Source organism: Sciurus carolinensis, unplaced genomic scaffold (genome assembly GCF_902686445.1).
Source record: "Sciurus carolinensis unplaced genomic scaffold, mSciCar1.2, whole genome shotgun sequence".
In the NCBI taxonomy this organism is placed as follows: domain Eukaryota; kingdom Metazoa; phylum Chordata; class Mammalia; order Rodentia; family Sciuridae; genus Sciurus; species Sciurus carolinensis.
Window position 1 is genome coordinate 1,533,821 of NW_025920148.1, and position 9,523 is coordinate 1,543,343.

At 37.8% G+C, this 9,523-nt stretch overlaps 1 non-coding gene across 1 annotated transcript; it reads left to right on the forward strand.

The window, feature by feature from the left end:
* The first annotated feature begins 8,814 nt into the window (after positions 1-8,814).
* Positions 8,815-8,886, forward strand: Trnaq-cug (transfer RNA glutamine (anticodon CUG)). The gene has a single exon. It is a non-coding gene; the product is annotated as a tRNA-Gln (tRNA).
* Positions 8,887-9,523: the final 637 nt, after the last annotated feature.

Genomic DNA, 9,523 nt, shown 5'->3' on the forward strand with positions numbered 1-9,523 from the left:
TAAGTAAACAAATAAAGGTACCTTGACAACTAAAAAATACTTTAGGAAAAAAAAGTATATCCTTTCTCTGTCATTACATACTACAAACTCCCCCACAATGAATGTACACCATCCTTCTTCCCTTAGTTGCAAATCCAGCTAAGCCCTGAAACATCCTCATGCATGGTTTCACTAGTTTGAATGAAGCCATGTGGGTGGGGTTCTGCATGGCTGCCATTTGTTCCCAGACCTTCTCCTTGAGGAATGGTGAAGGGTATAGGTGGGATCAAGGCCTTTGCTATCAGTACCCAGCCTGGACACAGCTATCTCATGTGGGGAAGTTTGTGTGTGAAGGAGGGTGGGGTGCAGCCACTGATGGAAGGTGCAATGTGTGGGTGAATATTGAGTGCTTGACATTAGGCAAGGACTAAACAAGAAAGCACCTGCTTCTAAGAGTACAGCAAGCCAGAGTGTGTGAGTGTGTAAAAGAAAACACCCTCACAAGCTAATCCTTTCCTGGACCTGGGGAAGCCAATGGATGGCGGGCCCCCAGGAGACTGCAGCTGTTTTGGCCGATAGATGGAGTGTTGTACCACATCTGGGTTCTGCTTCAGCAATCGCCCCATTCAACATCCCAGGAATCATTAGCCTCTGTGTTCTGGCGGTGAGAGACAGTAGAGACCACAATCCATGTCCCTGAAGCAATGTCTCACAGAATAGGGGGTTCAAGCCAGTTTTCCCAAGTTCTCTCCTTGGGAAGCCTCCATCTCTAGAGAAATGGGAGTTCAGCCCATTGAACTTGAAGCTTCAGCCTTAAGAGAGAGGTCCAAATGTAAAGGAACAGCCAGCCATGATCACCAGGGTGCTGGTTCTGATCCTGTGATCAATTTACTGATGACCTCAGTGTATTTGCCTTTCCTTGTGGTCCTTTGTGTAATAAAATTCCGAATTTCTAGCTCTAAAATACTTGCTACTGGAGGTACTAAGATGAAAGACACACAAGGTCCCATTCTGCTGGAGGGCTTCAAATTATAAATAACTAATCCTTTTAGGCAAAATAGACCAGAATGGAGACACAGAGGATGGTTGTATGTGCTGCTAAAATATTGAAATGCTTCTCTTCTAGTTGGTAAATGGCTGTTGACCCAGCACTAGGTTTGCCAAATCAAATACAGAGAGCACCCCATTAAATTTTAATTTCATATAAACCAAAGGTAATGTTGAATGTTCTTTTTTTAATTAACTTTTTTTTATTTTTACAGACCACATTTTGATACATTGTACACAAATGGAGTACAACTTTTTATTTCTATGGTTGTTACACAACATAGATTCACACCATTCATGTAATCACAAAAATACATAGTGTGATACTGTTTCATTCTACTATCTCCCATCCCCTCCCACGTGATTTTTCTCTACACCATCCAAAGTTCCTTCATTCTTCTCTTTCTCCCACCAACACCCCCCCTTGTTATATGTCATCATCCACTTATCAGAGAAAACATTTGACCTTTGGTTTTTGGGGATTGACCTATTTCACTGAGCATGATCTTTTCCAACTTCATCCATTTACCAACGAATGCCATAATTGTATTATTTTCTATGGCTGATTAATATTCCATTGTGTATATATACTATAGCTTCTTTATCCATTAAAAAATTGAAGGGCATCTCAGTTTGGTCCACAATCTAGCTATTGTGAATTGAGCTGCTAGAACACTGATGTGACTGTGTCACTGTAATCTGCTGATTTTAAGTCCCTTGGGTATAAACCAAGGAGTGGGATAGCGCTGTCAAATGGTGGGTACATTCCAAGTTTTCTGAGGAATCTCCAGACTACTTTCCTTAGTGGTTGCAACAATTTGCAACTCCACCAGCAATGTTTGAATGTGCCTTTTTCCCCACATCCATGCCAACACTTATTATTGCTTGCGTTCTTGATAATAGCAATTCTAATTGGAGTTTGATAAAATCTTAGGGTGGTTTTTATTTGCATTTCTCTAATTACTTGGGATGATGAGCACTTTTTCATGTATTTGTTGATCACCTGTATATGTTCTTCTGTGAAATGTCTGCTCAGTTCCTTAGCCCATTTATTGATTGTTTCTTTGTATTTTGGGTGTAAAGTTTTTTTTAAGCTCTTTATAAATTTGGAGATTAGTGCTCTGTCTTAAGTATGTGTGGAAAAGATTTTCTCCCACTCTATAGGCTCTCTTATCACAGTATTGTTTCCTTTGCTGAGAAAAAGATTTTTAGTTTGAGTTTATTCCATTAATTGATTCTTGCATTTATTTCTTGCACTGTGGGTGTCTTGCTAAGGAAGTCTGGTCCTAAGCCAATGTGAAGGAGATTCGGGCCTACTTTTCTTTTTTTTTTTAATAATTTTACACAAATGGGATACATGTTGTTTCTCTATTTGTACATGGAGTCAAGAAATAACATTTGTGTAATCATAAATTTACATAGGGTAATGTTGTTTGATTCATACTGTTATTATTTTTCCCTTCCCCCCACCCCTCCCACACCTCTTTTCCCTCTATACTGTCTTTCTTTCTTTATTCTTACCACCCTCCTTATCACTAACCCTAAATCTAACCCTAACTGTAATGCTAACCCCTCCCACCCCCCATTATATGTCTTCATCCACTTATCAGTGAGATCATTCATCCTTTAGTTTTTTGAGATTGACTTATCTCACTTAGCATGATATTCTCCAATTTCATCCATTTGCCTGCAAATGCCATAATTTTATCATTCTTTATGGTGGAGTAATATTCCATTCTATATATATGCCACAGTTTCTTTATACATTCATCAACTGAAGGGCATCTAGGTTGGTTTCACACCTGGCTATGGTGAATTGAGCAGCTATGAACATTGATGTGGCTGTATCTCTGTATTATGCTGATTTCAAGTCCTTTGGGTATAGGCCAAGGAGTGGGATAGCTGGGTCAAATGGTGATTCCATTCCAAGCTCTCTGAGGAATCTCCACGCTGCTTTCCAGAGTGGCTGCATTAATTTGCAACCCCACCAGCAATGTATGAGTGTACCTTTTTCCCCACATCCTCGTTGGGCCTACTTTTCTATTTGGTGAAGGGTCTTTAGCCTAATTTCTTGGTCCTTGATCCATTTTGAGTTGAGTTTTGCACAGGGTGAGAGATAGGGGTTTAATTTCATTTTACTGCATATGGATTTACAGTTTTGCCAGCACAATTTGTTGAAGAGGCTATCTTTTCTAATCATTTGTTTTTGGCACCTTTGTCTAGTATGAGATAACTGTACTTATGTGGGTATGTCTCCATGTCCTCTATCCTGTACCATTGCTCTACCTGTTTGTTATAGTCCCAATACCTTGCTGTTTTTGTTACTATTGCTCTATGGTGAAGTTTAAGGTCTGGTATTGTGATGCAACCTGCATTAATCATCCTGCCCATGATTGCTCTGGCTCTTCTAGGTCTTTTGTTCTTCCAGAAGAATTTCATGATTGCTTTTTCTGTTTCTATGAGAAATTATTTGGGGTTTTAATTGGAATTGCATTAAATCTGTATAGCACCTTTGGAAGTATGGCCATTTTGATAATATTAATTCTGCCTATCCAAGAACATGGAAGATCTTTCCATCTTATAATTTCTTATTCAATTTCTTTCTTTAATGTTCTGTAGTTTTCATTGTAGAGATCTTTCACCTCTTCAGTTAAATTGATCCCCAAGTATTTTATTTTAGACCGATATCTCTGATGAATATACACACAAAAATCCTTAACAAAATCCTGGTAAATCATACACAAAAACAACTTCCCAGTGTAATAGAGCATCATTGTTTCAGATACTTGTTAGACTATATATAACTGATGGTATCAAAATTTCTCCAACTTATTTTAATTCAAAAGCTGAAGCCTTTATGAAGTAGACTACTTACACCGAGATCAACAAAATATGAATTAATTAATAAGCTAAATGGAACAAAATAATTAATCAAACTGTGACTAATGTTCTTTTTAGTGTGTATGAGAAATTGCCTTCTTAAAATATATTCCAAATGTTTAATTTAGAAGAATTTGTACAAATTAGAAAGAAACATTGTTTAATGTTATCTGTGTCAACTGATCCTTTGAGTTTGTAAAAAAGCCAATGATGTTTATATAGATTATAAACTAATTAATCAATCACCAAGAATTATTCTTAAATAGCTGATTGGTCTAAAAATTTGTTCAGAACTATTTAATAATTGTTAAACCTAATGCAAAATGCATTTACTAATTTTTTTTTTTTACTTTTAATGATCCTATAGTTACTTACAAATACACAGTAAGAATCCTTAGTCTTCCTGTCATAACTATTACAGTTTTGACCTGGAATGTCCCTCAAAGTCTCATATGTTAATGGTTGGGTTCCTGATAAAGCAGTATTCAGAGATGAACCTTCTGTGAAGTGGTTGGATCATGAGGCTCAAACTTCATCAGTGAATCCATCCATTGATGGATTTGGAAGTGGTAGAAAGTGTAGGAGGTGGCATCTAGTAGGAGGGAGTAGGTGACTGGGTGTATGCTGTGGAAGGGTATATCTTTTCCTAGGCCCTTTCCTCATTCTCCCACTGTGTTTTCCAGCCACCATGAGGTGAGCTGCCTTCTTTGTTAGACATTTCTGCCACCATATTTTTCCTTACCTCAGGCCTAGAAACAATGGAGCCAGCAGGCCATAGATTGAAACCTTTGAAACATATACCCAAAACAAGTCTTTCCTCTTCTAATTTATTTTCTCAGGTATTTAGTTACAGCAAGAGAAAACTAAAACAATAACATAATTAAATATATTATATCCATAACCAAGGCACAAGTCTTATTTAATTTGGCATAAAACCTTACTATGAAGGAAAAAGAGCTATGCTTCATCTATAGAAATGATGCCTGCCAGGACCTGTCACAGAAATAGTCTCTTACCTGGTGTATTCCTTACAGAATCCTAAACTCTGTTATAGGTAGTAAAAGATGTTTCTTCCTATTGACTTACAACATTGAAAAATGTGACTGGGGAGGGAGGAAGGAGACTTATGGTTTTAGATGAAACAGATAAATCCCGGTAAATACTGATTCTGAATCCTTAATCTTAGTAAAACTGAAAGGAAAATACTGCTTGCACACAAAACAGTAAATTACAACCTATAGACTTTATGAAGTTTCCAAAAAGAAGCTAATTCTCAGTCTTTAGTATCTAGTTATATTGCCTATATATTAACAAGGATATTTATGTACATAATTAGCACTTCTATTTCAAAATTTCTTTTTAGTTGTAGATGGACACAATACCTTTATTTTATTTTTATGTGGTGCTGAGGATTGAACCTGGTGCCTCACACCTAGGAAGGTACTCTACCACTGAACTGCAACCCAACCCCATAATTAGTACTTCTATAAATCTATATAAATAAAATTTGTCAAATAAAAATTCAGAGTAATTATGTTGAACCAGAAAATTGCTTGAAACTATGCCTCAGGAGTAAAATTTTGGCTACAGAGAGGGACTAGGGTAGCAAAACTAACCTGTTGGACTGCCACTACTATGAATGATCATGTAAACCATGCTCTACAAAAAATAAAAAATAAAAATAAACATAGTTAATAAAAAGATCAGGTGCATCCTGTTTATCACTGTGCTTCTAAAATAAATTAAAACTAGAACATTTCTTAAAATCTTGGATTCTTGAACAAAGACATTCTTATTATTTTTTTCATGATCTAACTGATATTCATCCATTTAATAATTTTCCCTCTTTTTTGTAAGGATACTACATGAATTCCACTACGTGTATATAGCATGAATATTATATGGAATAATTTTTTATTCAACATGTTGCAATAGCTTATAGTTATATTTTTGATGTTCCAGTGGTCTTTGATTTGACTAGAGGGACTTCTAGTTGGCATCTGTGACATTAGGAAATGTCTCTATTAATCTCTGGGCACAAGAAAGTGTTCCAAGTTCATTTTGCAATTTTATTTCCACAACCCCAAAGCACAGACTTTTTTTAAAACAAGGAATCTGACTTTCTTTTAGTAGGAAATGGTATTCAGAAACCAATCTGTGGACACTATATATGCTCACTGCTGCTTGGATACCATTGCTTCAAGACTCTAATTGTGGGTATCATGAATTGATAGAGCTATCTACTACTCCAACCCAACATAATAGGGTTCTTCTCTAACTTTTCCTATTTAATAGTTTTGTCCTCCTCTGCCAAAGTTGATAACCTTGTTCCAGAGAAAATTCAAAGTACTTCCTGATTTGCTGTATCCTGTAAGGCTTACAAAACAGATCCAGAATTATTATACCAATTCCTCTGCCACCAGTAAACCTAGTAAATACAGTTCAAGATGTCCTCAGGATATGCTCAACTATAGAAAGACAACCACTGCCTTCTAAATTTACTTGAACTAAATTTTATGTGGTTATATTATTATTTGATATATTGTTAATTTGTTCTGCTTTTGTTTTAAGGTTAGCTTTTCCACTCTCTTTGAATACATAAAATATTGATGTGGTTTTAAAAATAACTAGATTAAGATATACTTATAAGTCATTTTTTTTAAAATACTCTTAGTGATAGTGGAATACATTGTCTTCATTTTGCATATTTTTCATGTGGTGCTGAGAAGAGAATCCACTCACTGCCTTGCACATGCTAGGTGAGTGCTCTACCACTGAGCCACAACTCCAGCCCTGAAAGTTCTTGTTAGTTCTATGCCTTATATCCATTCCCATGTACTCTTAAGTTAAAAAACTACACTCCATTTTCTGAAAAATATTGTTTCTGAAGAAACAGTATATCTAATTAATATTATATAACCCCCTTTTCCCTTAACACACTCCTTTGTACCTTGCTTTTTTCCCCTCTCACATTAAAAAAACATATCCATGCCAGTTCCAAGAGAAGCTTCTCACATTTAAGGCTGCAAAGTTCTCCCTTGTGTGTATATGTGACTAGGACATTCTTAATGTGGGAAATAGGGTCAAGTTATTATGAAATCATTAACCCATGTGATCAAATAGTATTTCCACAAATACAGACCAGCCTTAGGAAGGGGAAGGTGTTTTTGAAATCCACTTAGAGAAGAAGAGGGTAGGGATGGATTCCAGAAAAAGACACTTGCAGGAGGAGGTTACTTAATCCAGGACCCAAATCACCTTCCTCTGCCCCAGTTGTCTGTGTAGAGCTCCAGGTTTATTCCCTAGGATCTTATCAGAACTTTGGCTGCCTCTCAGTACTGTCTCCCTAAATAAATTACCCTCCCCAATTATTACCTTTAATAGGCATCTGAATCATCTTTCTTTTTTTCTTATTTCCTTCCTTTATCTTTTTAAACACAAGGAACACATGATGTGTACCTTTTGTAAGTTATTCACATGATACAAGAAAATACATAGAAAAAATTAAATTATGCTCCTTCATACTCATTTCTCCTAGAACAACCACTGCTAATTATATATAAAATGCTACTCTTGGATCACTAATTTCCCACTGAACAGACTAGGGGACCTCTCCAAGATCTCAGTCTCCACTCAAGAGTTTGGAATGTCCAAATACTCTGATGTTGGGTTTGTGCTCAGGTACTGGTCATACAATTGAAAGTTTAAATGTGGAAAGGCTAGCAGCAGGATAGAGATCCTTGTAAGCCAGTTTTTCTTCTGCCTGTCAATGACTATGGAGACTCATATTCTGAATCCTAAGATGCCAGATTTTTACTTTCTCAACACTGCTTGTACCCAGGAGAAAGGAGCATACCCATTTATTTCTGTATTTCCTCAGTCTTTGTTGGAGGAAATAAAACACTTCTCTGCCAGGCAGCTGGCAGCTGCTCTAGCAGCTCCAGTCATTGTACTCCATGCCCGATGTAGCCACAAGGGTGTAATGAGGGTAACTATTGCCATTTCTCAATTGGGGTATTAAAGGAGCATTATGCAAGGTAGATCAATTTTGCTGGACTTGGTGAGTCAGCCTTAAGCTGTGTGGAGCAGAATTTAATTTTTTTCTATGTATTTTCTTGTATCATGTGAGTAACTTACAAAAAGTACACATTCATGTGTTTCGAGGTTCTTCACTTTTGAATCATCTTAACTCCGGGTTTGTTCTGTGCTGGCCTAAGGACCGCGTTGACCAGGGGAGGATTGCCTGGGGATACTCAGTCACTCAGCTGGGACTGCCTCTTTCTATCTTCCCAGCAAAGACTTGCACAGGGTTCTGACTTTAGAAGAAATGGCACCCTTCCCAATGTTCTGATAATCTGTGCTGAATAGAGACCAAGGAGCAGGTAAAAGTGAGTAATAGTAGTGAGGGAGGTGGAGGAAGAGGGAAATGGGGAATAAGATGATAAGTGAAAAAAGGAATCAGGGATAAAGGAGAGGAAAAGAAGAAATCACAGTGAATCCCAAATTCACTTCTTAAGGTCATCATCACTCTCTGGAAAATCAATGGGAAGAGGAAAATTGCAAGAAGAGTAAAGAAAACTTTTAAGGGGGTGGAGCAGGAAATTTTTGCCATGGTAGAAAATTCTAGCAACCTAGGAGGAACGAATAGGTCTGGCAGAGGTCTAAAACACCCTTTCATGTCCTTAATTTCAAAGTGGATTTAATTTCATTCTCTGAAGTACAATCCTGAAGGAATGAGAAGAGAGAAGTGGAGAAGTGGAGGATACGACTCCTTCTCCCCTTGTAGAGTGAAGGTACCTGGATCCTGTCTGACAAGGAAAAGCACCAGGTGAAGGAATTCTAGAGTACAATGGAAGCTGAAGAAAGGATTTGCAAACCTATAGTGAAGGAAGCAGGTGAGGTTGTTGTGGTTCCATGGTGTAATGGTAAGCACTCTGGACTCTGAATCCAGTGATCTGAGCTCAAGTCTCTGTGGGACCTTTCCAGTTAGTTGGGATAAAAGCCATTTTCTTTGATTCTGTAAGTGGGACACAGTTTCTACTTCCACACCCTGCTTTACTGGTCAGGAGGGTTTCTGTCTAGGGAAGGAAGTAGCTGAGGGTAGCAGATATTTCAGTTTCCTGTGTCCTTTGCACCACACAGCCTTTGTCCCCTGCCCTGTTCCTTAGCTCACTAATTCAGATACATGAGGACCATACTTAGGCAGCAACCACTGTGAAATTAGGACACATCGATTCTGGGTGTCTGAACTTGGGATGTCCTGTTTTCAGCAATTCTGCTGGCTCCATGCTCACTGATTTTGGAGGTCCCAAAACCTCAGCCAAGAGGTTGAACAACCTGGCAACACTCCCACCCCCCAAGGTCCTCAGGTGACCTTCGGCTTCTAACCACAAATCCTTCACCCTGGGTTTTCTCCTACCGCAACTCCTCCTCATATTTGGAGCTATTTTTCTGTTTCTATAGAAATTACTTGAAATATGAAATACCATTCCTTCCTTAGCTTAGTGGCAGGGTGATGAGACTCAATTTCCTGTGCTGGGTTCAAGCAAGTTGGGTGCATTTCAGTTGGTTTCATTGGATTCTTACCTGTTACCATTTTGTCTGAATAATCCTGAGC